The sequence below is a fragment of the Hippocampus guttulatus genome, chromosome 9, assembly GCF_054856545.1.
Source record: "Hippocampus guttulatus isolate MCC_2025c chromosome 9, RoL_Hgut_1.0, whole genome shotgun sequence".
NCBI lineage: Eukaryota > Metazoa > Chordata > Actinopteri > Syngnathiformes > Syngnathidae > Hippocampus > Hippocampus guttulatus.
Window position 1 is genome coordinate 21,111,522 of NC_141269.1, and position 16,328 is coordinate 21,127,849.

At 44.6% G+C, this 16,328-nt stretch overlaps 1 protein-coding gene across 4 annotated transcripts in view; it reads left to right on the forward strand.

The window, feature by feature from the left end:
* Positions 1–16,328, forward strand: part of LOC147200736 (uncharacterized) — an 81,105-nt gene that overhangs the window by 35,621 nt on the left and 29,156 nt on the right. The gene's annotated exons all lie outside the window — the stretch shown is intronic.

A 16,328-nucleotide genomic window follows, 5' to 3' on the forward strand; every position in this document is an offset into this window, starting at 1 on the left:
CTGTCATATGCTTATTTATGTGCTAGGGTCTTTTTTATCCTGGACTTAAATTATCCTCAGAAGAGGATAGTTCAAGCGTGGTTTTTTTTCCCTCTCCCGACCCAGCGTTTTCCTTTCTGAATTCTGATTGTAATTTCCCCATTGCGGGACAAATAAAGGATATCTTAATTAATATACGGCCCTGCGTGGTACTCCGTTTTCTCCGGGTACTCCGGCTTCCTCCCACATTCCAAAAACATGCACAGCGGGTTAATGGAACATTCAAAATTGTCCCTTTGTTCGAGTGTGAGCACGGATGGTTGTTCGTCTCTGTGTGCCCTGCGATTGGCTGGCAACTGGTTCAGGGTGTCCCCTGCCGACTCCCCGAAGACGGCTGGCATAGGGTCCAGCAACCCTTGTGAGGAGAGAGAGAGAGAGAGTGAGAGAGATTAGAGCTGTTTGTTTGTTTGTTTATTGAACATAAAACATATATACAGTAATAATTTGACAGAAAATAAGGTAGATAAAAAAAAGTAAAAAGAAAGAAATCAATCTTCATTCAACACAGTTATTATGTTCAAGGGAGTAGGAAGAAGTAAAAAACGTATCTAGTCCTACCCCGTTATGTGATTGTATCTAATAAATCATTTTTATATCAATCAGAAAAGAAAAAAGTAAGAAGAAAGAAGTCTCCATTAAGGCTCATACTTTACCCTTAACCGTGATATTTTTACAACTTTTGGTTTGTATCGGGATTATATACTTCCACACCCTGACACTCTTGTGTCAATTTTCTCTTGTATTCATAATGGATATTTATATACCTTTCTCTATTTATCAACTTAGTTCTGATTTATCATTATATTTAATGTTTTGAATTTATCATTTTAACTCTGATTGATGTAGGTTGTTTGTACTATTTTTTTGAATTTGTTTTTGAACTCAGCAAGCGATTTACTCATTTTCAGGTCCGTTTCGAGATTATTCCACAGATTAACACCTTTGATAGATACACTTCTTTGCTTGATGTTTGTTCTTGTTTTGAGTTTTTTGAATAAGTTGGTACCTCTTAAATCATAGCTGCTTTCTCGAATTTTGAAAAACCTCTGAATGTTTTGGCAGAAGTCGGTTGTTTTTTTGTGTCCATTTGGGTTTAATAAGTCAATGTTAAAGTCACCACATATTATTCGTGTTTTCTTATCGTTGTTGTAACTGAGCATATCTGTTAGTTTTTTATTGAATGTGTCAATACATGATCCTGGTGTCCTATAGATGCAACTTATGATGATATTTGATGCATTTTTATTATGTATTTCAATGGTTAGACATTCCATTAGGTTTTCTATTGTGTTTGTCAATCTCTCGATTTTACTGCATTTAAGTGCTTTGTCTACATATATTGCAACCCCCCCCCCCTCCTTTTTTGTTTTCCCTATTAGTTGCAAACATTTCATAACCTTCTATTTCCATTTCAGTTGTTTTATCTTCATCAAGCCAAGTTTCTGATATGGCAATTATTTTAAATTTATTGAATTTAGTCAGGTATTCTTTGATTTTTGTGAAGTTTTTATAGAGACTTCTACTGTTTAAGTGTATTAGTCCCCCAGTGTGGGACTAATAAAGGATATCTTATCTTATCTTATCTTATTACTGAAAGTGCATTTTCCAATTTTATATTAGTGTTGAATTGTTCATCCAGGTAATAGTCAGAGTTTGTTACCCTTTGTTTGTTCTGGAAGAAGTTGTTGTCTGGGTCCAAATTGTTCTCGGGATCGAATGGCTTATAGTCAATATCTTCAAAGGGTTGGAAGTCCATGTTTTTGGGATGTGAATTTCCCGCTCCCACGCGGTCGTCGCTGGCTCCCTCGCGGTCGTCGTTGGTTCCCTCGCTGTCGTCGCTCGCTCTCGCCGTCATCACTGGCTCCCTCGCGGTTGCTGGCTGGACGTCTCCTGGGTCCCTCGTGGTCGCTGGCTCTCTTGCGGTCGTCGCCGACTCCCTCACGCTCGCTGGCTGGTTGCCTCCCGGCTCTCTCACGCGCGCTGGCTGGTTGTCTCCCGGCTCCCTCAGGCTCGCTGTCTCCCGGCTCCCTCGCGGTCACTGGCTCCCCTGCAGTCGTCGCTGGTTTTCTCTCGGTCGTCTCTGGCTCCCTTGCAGTCGTCGCTGGCTCCCTCGCGGTGGTCGCTGGCTGGTTGTCTCCCGGCTTCCTCGCGGTCGCTGGCTTCCCTGCAGTCGTCGCTGGCTTCCTCGCGGTCATCACTGGCTCCCTCACGGTCGGTCGTCGCTGGCTCCCTCGCGGTCGGTCGGTCTTGAAAAAGTTATTGTCCGGGTCCAAGTTGTTCTCAGGGTCAAATGTCTTGTGGTCAGTAGGGTTGGAAGTCATCAAAGGGTTGGAAGGGTCATCAAAGGGTTCGAAGTCCATGTTTTTGGTATGTGAATTTCCTGCTTCAGTAGGGTCAGAGTTTTTATCTTCGGGTGGTGAATAATTCTCAGTATGCTGCTTGATGGTGTTGAACTCGAGCCTGTTGTGTTGGAGTACTGGTGCGGGGGTGGACGATAAGTTTGTCATGTCTTAAGTAGGCAGTTTCCCCTCTGTCACGTGCAGCTTTTAATTTTGGGAGGAGCTCTTTTCTTTTTTGTCGTACGGCATCTGTAAAGTCTTCGTTGATGTAGATGTTGGAGCCTTTTAAGTATTTTGCTTTTTGTAGGATCCTTGATCTGTCCTTGTATTTGAGAAATTTCACCACAACTGGCCTCGGTCGAGGTCTTCCAGGTTCTTGTCTTCCTGTGCGGTGAGCTCTCTCCACCTCAATTTGCCCCTGTATCAGCAGCTTCTCCTTGAGGATTTTTTGAACTTTTTCCTCTGTTTCAGTCCACGTTTCTCCCGGTTTTTCCTCAATTCCATCAATTACCAAGTTGTTTCTTCTTGACTGTCCTTCCAAGTAGTCCATCTTGTCTGTTAATACAAGCATGCCGTCACATATTTTGTAGAATTCTGTTTGCATGTCTTTGGAATGGCCAGTTTGACAGATTAGATTTTTTTTAATGTCGTCTACCTCTTTTTGGGTAAAGTTGATGCTGGTTTTTATTTCTTGGACTTCCCTGGTAAAAGTGTCAAGTCGTGAGTTTGTTGAGTCTATTATCATCTTGACAATTCCTGTTGTTGTTGCAAGAGTGCCGTAAAAAGCTCTTTTTGTTGCTGGAGTAATTCGTTTACTTGAGTGAGGGTCAGGAAATCCTCATCCTGCTTTGTGTCTTGCTTCTGTTTGGGTGGCATTTTGTCGGGTCTCGTTGCTAGTCAGTTGTATGGTAGTTTGTGACGTGTCCAGTGGGCTTGCTGCTGGGTGTTTCTAACGTGGCAAATGGGGTTGCCGGCTCCCTCACGCTCGCTGGGGTTCGGCTGGTTGGTCTCTGGTGGTGGGTTCCAGCTGCGTAGCGACTTTTCGCAGTTAGCTTCCGTGCTAACGTCCGCGGTTAGCTTCCGTGCTAACGAGCTAGTGTTTCGTCCAACCCCCTCTTCACGTCGCCAATTTCTACACACGCGCTGCCACCAAGTTTCGCTCTGTTCTTTACTTTCAAATGTGGGAAAGCTTCACACGAGAGAAATGTTGACTTTGCTGTTGCTGCTCCTTCTTTCCGCTCTGCAATGCGTAGCAACTCACACTTCCTCGTAGCTCTGTGGCACTTCCTCCCTAGTAGTATGTGATTAAAAACGCAACTGCCATAATTAACTCATAATAACTCATAATTAATCGTGATTACTCACACATTTTTTATCATTTCTAAATTTCCTTTTATATATTTTTTTGTCCTATTTTTTCCCGTTTTAATGCTCTCATCAACATGGAATCATGGATCAGTTTTCTATGTGCAAAATGCAAATATTTACTTAAACAACAATTTCAATTTTCAATTTTACATGAACATTTTTCACTTGGAGCAGTTATTCACACATTATCTCTCACACAATATTACTGTCCATCAACAACAGTGAAAAAAATATTTTGTCACACAACAGCTCCTTTAACAGCTCTTTTTATGGACTCAAAACAGAGCAATATAACATTATAAAGTGCACATTTAAGGTAAACTAGTACTCAGCCTATAGTGGATTTAAGCCATGGTTGCATACTTCGTTTTTCTCAAGTTTGCTTTGAACACAGCAGTCAGGCTATGTTGATTGTGTTGGTCCTTCTTGCGCGGAAGTCTCTCTACGGTTTTGTGTAGACATCATTTCGGATGACTACACTTGGTTCGATGACAACACTGGAGACGTTTTATTTTCAGCTAGGTCGCTACCACTGCACTGCTGAACTCTTGACGTGCCTCAGCGCACCGTCACCGTCAGACGAACTCAGAGAAGCTCCACCCCCTTTATTTAAAAGGACACGGAACACGGTAACCTTCCACACAAAATAGTTCCAAACAAGTAACAATCGTGTGTTGTGGCATACCTCGAAATCAACAGAATGCCTGCTCTTCTATTCACCAGAGGCTCATCAACCTAGTCTCTTATTTCTCCTCCGAAACAGTGTCTTCTCCTGCTTGGTGTACCTTAGCCTTCTCCGCTACGTACGATTTCTGTACATAGCTTGTAATGGAGGCTCTCGCTGGTAATCCAGTTCGATGGAATGCGAATGATTTCAGCTTGAGTCGAGCTGTGGACAATGTTTACAGGTTTGCATGCAGTAGCCATACATTTAGCTATGGCTTCAGCAAATTTGTTCTTCGTCGTGTTATCCATTTTCTTCACTTTGAAATAATCCATAGCTGTCTGTCTTAGATGAGGGGGCAGAGTACTCACATCAGCTGTGTGCTTGGCCATTAAGTGGTATTTCAGACTCGACGTGCAATGATGATAGCTCAGTTTACGACTGCAAAACATACAGGTAACTTTGGTCTTGTCATTGGAACTATCTGGCAACTTCTTAAAAAGTAAACTTTCCATTCACAAACACTTTAAGTATCCCTTTTCGGTGACTCGCGCTGGCAAAACAGACATGGAGTGGACTTCTGCAGCACGCTTGTTTTGTTTCCGGTTTATTTATAGAGCAACATAACATCCGCTGTGACGTGTTGCCGCATTAATCTCGAGAGAAAAATTTTAATCACGTCAAAATTCATTTAAATTAATGCCGATAATAACGCACTAAACTGACAGCTCAAATATATATATATATATATATATATATACACTTGAAGCCAATGGCAAGCCACTTACCCAAGTGCCACTTACCCAAGTGTCCATCAAATGTAGCATATACCAAGGTGATGCACTCTCCCCACTGCTGTTCTGCATAGGACTGAACCCCCTAAGCCAAGTAATCACCAAGACAGGCTATGGATACCGCCTCAGAAATGGTGCTACGATCAGTCACCTCCTCTACATGGATGACATAAAGCTGTATGCTATGAACGAATGGGACATAGACTCCCTGATCCACACAACCAGGATCTACAGCAGCGACATCGGGATGTCATTCGGGCTTGAGAAATGTAGTCGGATGGTGACTAAGAGAGGAAAGGTAGTCCGCACTGAAGGGGTCTCACTCCCTGAAGGAACAATAGCAGACATTGAGGACAGCTACAAGTACCTCGGTATACCACAAGCCAATGGCAACCTCGAACTGGCAACAAGGAAAGCGACTACGGCCAAATACCTCCAGCGAGTGAGGCAAGTCCTAAGAAGCCAGCTCAATGGCAAGAATAAGACCCGGGCAATAAACAGCTATGCCCTGCCAGTGATCAGATACCCTGCAGGAATAATAAGGTGGCCAAAGGAAGAGATTCAGACCACGGACCTTAAGACCCGAAAGCTCCTCACCATGCATGGAGGGTTCCATCCCAAATCCAGCACCCTGAGACTGTACGCAAGCCGAAAGGAAGGAGGCCGGGGACTAGTGAGTGTAAGAGCCACTGTCCAGGATGAAACATCCAAGCTCTATGAATACATCAAGGAGAAGGCTCCAACGAATGACGTACTCAGAGAATGTCTCAGACAATGGGGAACAGAGGATGAGGCGCTGGAAGAGGGACCATCATGGGAGGACAAGCCCCTCCTCGGGATGTACCACCGGACCATAACTGAAGTGGCTGATCTCAAGAAGTCCTATCAGTGGCTAGAGAGGGCTGGCCTGAAGGACAGCACAGAGGCACTCATCCTGGCTGCTCAGGAGCAGGCCCTGAGCACCAGAGCCATTGAGGCCCAGATATACCACACCAGACAAGACCCAAGGTGTAGGTTGTGCAAAGAGGCACCTGAGACGATCCAACACATAACTGCAGAAAAAGTGAATCCTGTAGATTAATTGGTGAATAGCGAATCATGAATCGCCAGAGGTTCACTGTAAATGTACTGTACGTGTAAAACATATTACACGATGGATCAATGCATATTCCATTTTAAAATGACAGTGGCACCATCATCACTTATGAAGTGCATCAAATGTAATCATATTCTGAGTTTCGAGCCTTCACTCAATCGTGTTTTTTTTGTTTTGTTTTTTTTTGTTTTTTTGCTTGCGTTGCCAGCTAAAATTCAATGTGTGACTGCGAACACCAAAATATCCACCCCATTTCAAATAAAATATCCATCCCACTCACAATGTAAGATAGCAGTGGATTGAGATAAAAGCTCAGTCACAATAAAATCAAATCATGAGAATCCCCCTTTGACAAGTAAACAAGTCAAGTCAACTGTATTTATAGAGCACTTTCAAACAGCCATCGCTGCATACAAAGTGCTGTACATGGAGCAATTTAACATGCACAATAAACAGTAAGACAAATCGGTAATAAAGGCGGTAGAAAGCACCAAACAGTAAAACCAAGAACAAATCTAAGTCATGCTGAGTCGAATGCCAAAGAATACAAGTGAGTTTTGAGGAGGGTTTTGAAGATGGGCAGCGAGGAGGCTTGCCGAATGTTCAGTGGGAGGTCATTCCAGAGAGAGGGACCAGCAACAGAAAAGGCTCGATCCCCTCTGAGCCTCAGTTTAGTTCTTGGTACTTCCAATAATGTCTGGTCCACAGACCTGAGGCGCCGGGCAGGTGTGTAGGGGCGGATGAGCTCAGAGAGGTAAGGTGGCGCGAGATTATTCAGAGATTTGAAAACAAATAAGAGGATCTTGAAAATAACTCTAAAATGAATGGGGAGCCAGTGAAGGGATGCCAGAGTAGGAGTTATGTGCTCCCTCTTATGAGTACCAGTCAAGAGGCGAGTAGCGGCATTCTGGACCAGCTGAAGGCGCTTAATGGAGGACTGTCTGACTCCAAAGTAAAGGGCATTGCAGTAATCGAGCCGGGATGTGACAAAGGCATGAATTACTGTCTCAAAGTGTTCATGTGAGAGGAGAGGTTTTATTTTGGTCAGCTGTCTAAGGTGAAAGAAGCTGGATTTAACAACGGCACCAATTTGCCGATCGAGTTTGAAATCACTGTCCAGTTTAAGGCCCAAGTTTGAGACTGTTGACTTAAGATAAGGAGACGGGGGGCCCAAGTCTACAGGATGGAATGTACAAGGGCCACTGGGACCAAACAATATCACCTCTGTCTTCTTTTCATTGAATTTCAAGAAATTTTGTGCCATCCAGGTTTTGATTTCTTCCAGACAGGATAGGAGTGGCCTTAATGAGAAGGCGTCTTTCTTGCTCAGTGGGACATAGATCTGGCAGTCATCTGCATAGCAGTGGAAGGGAATACCATGTTTCCTTAAGATGGAACCCAATGGGAGCAGATACAGCGAGAACAGCAGAGGCCCCAGAATTGAGCCCTGTGGAACACCACATGACAGGGGAGCAGTGTGTGACTCAGAGCAGCCAAGGCTGACACAAAAGGTTCTGTCAGCTAAATAGGACCTAAACCACTCAAGAGCACTGCCGCCAATGCCCACCAAGTGCTGCAAACGAGTCAGCAGAATACTGTGATGCACTGTATCAAATGCTGCAGTTAAGTCCAATAAAACTAGACACACGTGGTCTCCACAGTCATTTGCCAGGAGGATGTCATTAGAAACGCGTAACAGGGCTGACTCCGTGCTATGCATCGTCTTGAAACCTGACTGGAAGACCTCCAAGATGTTATGTTCATCCAAGAAAAATTTCAACTGCATGTGCACCACTTTTTCCAGAATTTTGGAAATGAAAGGCAGTTTGGAAATGGGCCTGAAACTTGACAGCAAATCTGGATGAAGACCAGGTTTCTTGATCAAGGGTTGGACCACAGCATGTTTAAACTGTTGGGGAACTACACCAGAAGAGAGGCTGCTGTTGATGATATCCAAGACCGATGCGCCAACACTCGGGAGAACCTCCTGAAAGAAGTGCGGGGGAAGAGGCAAGGGGAGCCAGATGGCTTCGTCTGGCGAACTACATCCTCCAAAAGCGCCAAGGACACAGTTTCAAAAGAATTTAGCACAGCTGAACATGGAACATGGACAGAGGGGTCAGATGCGGTATTTGAGACCGGAGTCCTAGCTGTAGAGACCTTATCAATGAAAAACTGAAGGAATCTGTTGCACATCTCGGGTGAAGAATCCGAGCAAGTAGGCAGAGGGGGTTTGAGTACAAGACTCAAGAGTCAATTGACGGAGGCCCAGAGAGGTGTGATAAAAAGGCCGATACCCGAGAGGTACATCCAGATGACCATACCTGAAGCACTCGAAACTGCCAAACAAAGGCTCCAAGCCTTGACCAGCCGCCTAAAGCGGTACACGAAAGAGAATGAGGCCAGACGAATAAACAGGCTGTTCGCAACACAACCTGCGAAAGTGTACGCTCAGTGGCAGGGTCCTAACAACAACAGAGCTGACCCACCAAGACTGGAAACTGAAAGGTACTGGAAAGGCATATGGAAGAAGGAGGTTGCACATAACAGCAGTGCACAATGGCTGGTGACCCTGAGAGAGGAGCACAGCAACCTCCCTGAACAGAACCCAGTTACCATAACAGTGGCAGACATACAGGAAAGAGTCTCAGATATGAAGAACTGGACAGCACCAGTATCCAACTATTGGCCAATAACCTGTCTCTCCACAACATGGAAGCTCATGTCAGGCATCATTGCGGCTAACATAAGTGGACACATGGATCAATACATGAGCGAAGCACAGAAGGGCATTGGTAGAGATACCAGAGGAGCCAAACATCAGCTCCTGGTTGACAGAACAGTCGCACAAGACTGCAGGTCTCGACATACCAACCTGTGCACAGCTTGGATTGATTACAACAAAGCCTATGACTCGATGCTACATACATGGATCACTGAATGCTTGGAGTTGTATAAGGTGAACAGGACCCTAAGAGCCTTCGTTGCGAACTCGATGAGGATGTGGAAAACCACACTTGAAGCCAATGGCCAAGTGTCCATCAAATGTGGCATATACCAAGGTGATGCACTCTCCCCACTGCTGTTCTGCATAGGACTGAACCCCCTAAGCCAAGTAATCACCAAGACAGGCTATGGATACCGCCTCAGAAATGGAGCTACGATCAGTCACCTCCTCTACATGGATGACATAAAGCTGTACGCTAAGAGCGAAAGGGACATAGACTCCCTGATCCACACAACCAGGATCTACAGCAGCGTCATTCGGGCTTGAGAAATGTAGTCGGATGGTGACTAAAAGAGGAAAGGGAGTCCGCACTGAAGGGGTCTCACTCCCTGAAGGAACAATAGCAGACATTGAGGACAGCTACAAGTACCTCGGTATACCACAAGCCAATAACAACCTCAAACTGGCAACAAGGAAAGCGGCTACGGCCAAATACCTCCAGCGAGTCAGGCAAGTCCTAAGAAGCCAGCTCAGTGGCAAGAATAAGACCCGGGCAATAAACAGCTATGCCCTGCCAGTGATCAGATACCCTGCAGGAATAATAAGGTGGCCAAAGGAAGAGATTTAGACCACGGACGTTAAGACCCGAAAGCTCCTAACCATGCATGGAGGGTTCCATCCCAAATCCAGCACCCTGAGACTGTACGCAAGCCGAAAGGAAGGAGGCCGGGGACTAGTAAGTGTGAGAGCCACTGTCCAGGATGAAACATCCAAGCCCCATGAATACATCAAGGAGAAGGCTCCAACGGATGACGTACTCAGAGAATGTCTCAGACAATGGGGAACAGAGGATGAGGCGTTGGAAGAGGGACCATTATGGGAGGACAAGCCCCTACACGGGATGTACCACCGGACCATAACTGAAGTGGCTGATCTCAAGAAGTCCTATCAGTGGCGAGAGAGGGCTGGCCTGAAGGACAGCACAGAGGCACTCATCCTGGCTGCTCAGGAGCAGGCCCTGAGCACCAGAGCCATTGAGGCCCAGATATACCACACCAGACAAGACCCAAGGTGTAGGTTGTGCAAAGAGGCACCTGAGACGATCCAACACATAACTGCAGGGTGTAAGATGCTGGCAGGGAAAGCCTCCATGGAACGCCATAACCAGGTGGCTGGCATAGTCTACCGAAACATCTGTGCGGAGTATGGACTGGAAACCCCAAGGTCAAAATGGGAAACACCTCCGAAGGTGGTGGAGAATGACAGAGCGAAGATCCTGTGGGACTTCCAGATCCAGACTGACAAGATGGTCATGGCTAACCAACCAGATATTGTGATCATAGATAAAGGGCAGAGGAAAGCCGTTGTAGTGGATGTACCGGTCCCAAGTGATGGAAACAGCAGAAAGAAGGAACACGAGAAACTCGAGAAATACCAAGGGCTCAGAGAGGAGCTGGAGAGAGCCTGGAAGGTAAAGGTGACAGTCGTGCATGTGGTGGTCGGAGCACTCGGGGCAGTGACCCCCAAACTAGATGAGTGGTTGCAACAGATCCCGGGAACAACATCGGACATCTCAGTCCAGAAATGTGCAGTGCTGGGAACAGCAAGGATACTGGGCAGAACCCTCAAGCTTCCTGGCCTCTGGTAGAGGACCCGAGCTGAATGAGGGACGGACACCACCCGAGGGGTGAGACGAGGATTTTAATTTTATATAAAAAATCACACTCACACACACACACACACACACACACACACACACACACACACACACACACACACACACACACACACACACACACACACACATAAAAAAAAAAGAAGCATGTCCTGTTTATGGAACCAGACAGTTAAAGCACCTCGGTGGAATGCAAACACATTTTTGTTTGCACAAAACCACATTTTGTTTGTTTTGTTTTTTGTTTGCCTCTGATTAGTCAGAGCAACGAGGTCGATTCTTCTTTTTTACAGCCTTCATGTCATGTTTTGCAAGGTGGTAGTTGATAGGAGGACCCCAAAAAGCAGGGAGGCAGGGAGGAGCAGCGTGGATTGACCAAAATGTGTTTTACAAGAACACAAACCGGAGTACGTAGGAGAAACAAACTCCAAAATCTCACTCAAAATAAAGTCTAGCAAAATCAAAGTAGCAAAAAAAACCCAAGACAGAAAACAAAACATGACACATGCACACAGCAACAAACAAACAGCAACAATGACCCGACACAGAGTGGTTGGGCATCAAGTCTTTTAAAGTGGCACAAATTACACAATGACCAACAGGTGTGCAACTGCAGGCGGAGCCCTACAGTGCCATCTGTTGGTCACAAACAGATCCATGACACTTCAGACGGGCTCTTACGCGTCTGACAGTGTAATGGGCGTACTACCAGCAATGGATGCATTGACAAAGATGACGCATTGTTTGGAACAAAAGTTCTGCATTGTCTGTAATGCAAACTGTGATTAAAATGCATTTATTTTTTGTAATGCGTTAATTTACTTGATGAATACTAATTAATTAGTTAAAGTTCCACCCCTAATATGAACATGGTGTTTGTGGTGGGGGGGGGGGTGTTTTCACTGCATTTAGTGGACACACCCACAGCATCTGAAGGTGATGGAATGTCTTGATCTTTCACCATTTTCAAGCCCGATTGACATCTACTTGTACATTCCTTCACATATGCCAGGCTTTGTCGTGATTCTGTTTGTGACCAACAGGTGGCACTGTAGGAGTCCCCCTGCAACTGCACACCTGTTGGTCATTATGTAATTGTATAAAAGGACTGCCACCCGACCACTCATGGTCGGGCCATTGTTGCTGTTGGCTCCTGTCATGTTTGTTTGTTGCTGTTTGCTACTGTCATGTTTGTTGCTGTTTGTTGGCTGCTGTCATGTTTGTTTCAGTCATGTTTAGGTCATTGTTAAGTTTTATCTTCAGTCATGTGTTTTCTTTGATACTTTGGACTTTGTTTGTTTTGGATTTAGTTTTCTGAGTTTTAATACAATCTTTCAAGTACAGCCTGCTCCTCCCTCTTGCCTGCTTTTTGGGGTCCACCACCACCGCGAAACGTGACAGGCTTGTTCACACCATTATGACATTTGTATTTTCATTTTAGTGGGACTGTCAAGATGTGTGTGATCAGAGATGCAGAGTGATCATGACCTCATTGTTATTTTACCATGTTTTTAAATTTAGATTTGCAGACAGTGTGACTGCATAGCATTGGATGCCTCTTTCAGGCATTTGTCAAGGCTATTGTGATTGACAGTGTCACTGATACAACAAAGCAAATACAATTAACCCTTTCATGAACCCTGTAAACTGATAACATGATAAGCTCTCCACTGTAGTAACCACTGTCCTCAAAAGGGTTAATGAACTTTGTCTTCTCATTATTTTCCCTTGTTCCAATTTTGAATGCTTCAGGTGTGTCATTTATTCAGAGCAAGAGCCTGACTGTTTTTCGGTCCTAACCAAGATGCTTGAGGTAGCTTTGACACATTTCTGTTCGTGCTCTTCAGGGAACCACTTGAAAGAATTTTCCTGACTGTGTTATATGGAGATGACACACTTTCTGCTTTTTCTGTCAGTTCATACGAGTTCCTCATTAAACCTGAGCCACAACGCTGTATGTTCCATGTAAGTGGAAGTTTATACAAACGTAATTATTACCCCTCTACAGTCCCTCTGTAATTATGTAACTCCTGCCGGGACACACTCATGCAGCCACAGTTTAGAGCGGACCACATTTGCTGTAATATTTAATTTGGATTTCTCTTCGCATGCTGTTTTATAGTTTTGTGGTTAAATCTTAACATCTTTGATGTTATGTCATTTGAGAAACTACTTTATGCTGCTGGAAGACTAATTTGATCATTGCAAAAAGTAATCCTGGCCCCAAGGATGACTTAAAATATCTTGGCAATCATTTATGACGCTGTGTGTTCGTGAAGCGTGGACCTGTGCTGGCAGCGTCCCTCCACGTGTTAGCTGTGGTTTGAACCAGAGTGTCTGGATCTGGATCTTTAAATGCGGATCCAAAGATCTGGATCTTTAAATGCGGGCGGCTCGGTGCTCGACTGGTTAGCACGTCAACCTCACAGTGCAGAGGGTTCGATCTCCGGCCTTCCTTTGTGGAGTTTGCACGTTCTCCCCGTCCGTGCCTGCGTGGGTTTTCACCGGGTACTCCAGTTTCTTACCACGTTCCAGAAGCATACGTGGCAAGTTCATGGAACACTCCAAATTGTCCGTCGGTGTGAGTGTGGGTGCAGATGGTTATTTGTCTATGTGTGCCCTGCGATTGGCTGGCAACCAGTTCAGGGTGTCCCCTGCCTACTGCCCGAAGACAGCTGGGATAGGCTCCAGCATGTCCCGCAACCCTTTTTCGGAAAAACGCATCAGAAGATGGATGGATGGATCAATAATCTTATTATTTGTTACAATCACCGGATAAGTGGCGGAAAATGGATGGATGGATGGATGGATGTTACGATAAACCAAATAAGCCATGTACAGTAAACCTGTCAAAACAGCCACGGTTCCTTTTAAGCAGCCAACACAACACTTCCAGTTGACTTAATATTGTTTGTACTGTGTCTGATTGATCCTGAATCGCTAATGTTGTTCCATAAAATGTTTTTCTCTTACTGCGACTATTTACTAAAATCGTACTTGACTCATCTCCATGGGTATAATTAAATTCCAGATATATTTACTTCCTCTATCTGTCATTACAAGTAAGTATATGATTGTAGATGTAGAAGTGTAAGCCAACAGCACGCAAAAGATCTCAGAGGATGAATGCAACGGGGGAGGGAGGGAGAGAGGAAATGAGCGGGGAAGATAATTCACATTCCACCCACTCCCCTCCCCCTCCTTCCCATGCAGCGTTCCCCTCTGTATGTTTCCATGTGTACCGGCTTTCCATACCTTCCGAACAGCTGCAAAATAGCTTTTATGGACTGTACATGATTGTATTGCTCGATCACAGAGCTTGCATTATATTCTTTGAGGCTAAGTGTACGTTGAGTTGGTGGATGTTTGTGTTCAGTGTGTAGAAGTGGAGACTGACGACGAATCAGCTGCAGCATGGAAGATTTTCTCTCCTCCCCTTTACCCCTCCCTCATAGTACATCACTACTACCTTGCTCCTTTCTCGTTTGCTCTCTCTCTCTCTCTCTCTCTCTCTCTCTCTCTGTCTCTCTCTCACTCTCTCTCACACACTCCATCTTTTGTCGCCGGGTGGTTGGCAACCACCTTCACAGCTGTGAAATCTACATCTCGTTTAGCGCCATTTCCTCTTTAAGTCAGCGCAGCTCCGATTTTTCCGACGGGTCTTTCTTTTTGGTCTTGTTTTTTTATTTTATTTATTTTTAATTTTTTTAAATGAGGACTATGCGGCTTCGACAAGGATTCAGTAAATGACTGCCACTTTTTATTTCTACATTATTCTCTTAATCTGTGATTTAAAAAAAAATTTTTTTTTTGGTACAGAAAAATCTGAGACCCTGGGTTCTTCTGCAACAATTTAATTCAGGTCCTTCATCTCAGAAATTAGACATTTTTTTTAGAGTGCAATTACATTAATGCAAATTCATCTGGGAAACAGGAAGTCAACAAGGACTACGACTAACAAAATCAAACAGATGAGGGTTGCCTTTTGCCGTGACCTTTGACCAGGAGCAGAAAATTTGCTTAATCTTCCAGCAGCTTTAATTTCACCGAGGAGGACTTTCGCTTCTGGAGGACAAGCACGGAAGATGTTATGGTCTCCAAGATTATCGCTGTCTGACTTCCATGTGAAGCTGACAGCCAAAGGACTTTTCCAAAATCTTCAGCTGCTGTCAGGATGCAGGAAGAATACAGTGGTCTTCCACGCAGGTCTGGAGATGACACTGTCCTCTGTGTCCCCCTAATCATCCCCATCAGCCATTATGTTGTTGATGTTGCAAAAGTCCAAACCATTTGAGAAAGTTGTGATTCCCCCCACCCAACACCAACCACTCATTCCTGTCCTTCATCTCTCCCACCCTTTTCCCATGATGTCTCTTTTCCATTTGTTTTCAACCATTGCAAAGCGTCCCTTCAGTTCGCCCTTATCCACCATACGTACAGGAGATAAAATAGTTTGATGCTGAGGGAGACGTGAAACTCATATTGTTTTTAAAGAACCTGGAGCATCTCTTCATTTTCCTAATCAAAACGATGCAGTACAAGCCAGTGGCCCGCGCGCGCCACAAACAACCCATCTTGTACATACGTAGCTCAGACTACATCTGCATGTCTCATATGCTATTTTTCCAACTCTTTATTGGACGGATGTTTGTCATAATGTGGCTGGAGTGATTTGTTGTCTCCGGTTGAAATCTGCCTTCAAAACAGCCACTTGCCTCCCCTCTCCTGTTGTGCAGCTTTCACATCGGCAGCCATTGTTGCTCCAATCCGAGCTCTGGGGCTTTTTATTATTCTATTTACCAGCATTTGTAGCCGATGTGGCTGTGCGGGTACAATAGGGCCATCGGTTGTCTTTCCACTCGGGTGTCTGCACCAGCCTGCGTAAATTTTTTCTAAGCTTTCTGCACGAATGCTTCGGCGGTGGCATGATGAATAGCCATGACCCTGCGCTCCTTTTAGCTGCGCTACCCACGCCTAGAGGGACATCAGCCACGTGACTCACACACATGCACTACTAACTCGCCAGCATTCTGCGTCTGGCTTTTATGAACCCGTCCATTAAAAAGGGTTTCTTACTGTGCAAGGTTGATGTCTAATCTAGCTGTTGTTGCGTGGCTATACTGTAGGCCAAATACACTATTGCCTCATTCATTTGCAAGGTCAAATTACAGAGGTTCAGGGTTTCGGATATATATAATGATATCAGAATATATATCATTATGTACTGTATGTATATTACACTCGGCTTTGCCAATATCATTATGGTAATGTAAGGAATTATTATGTAGTTTCAGATAAATATATCGCATCTTTGGCAGTATCTTGAGATGTGTATCATGTCGGTAATAGAGTTGTACATCCCTATATTTTGTATTCATTCAGTTTGCGAAGAAATGTAAAAAAAAA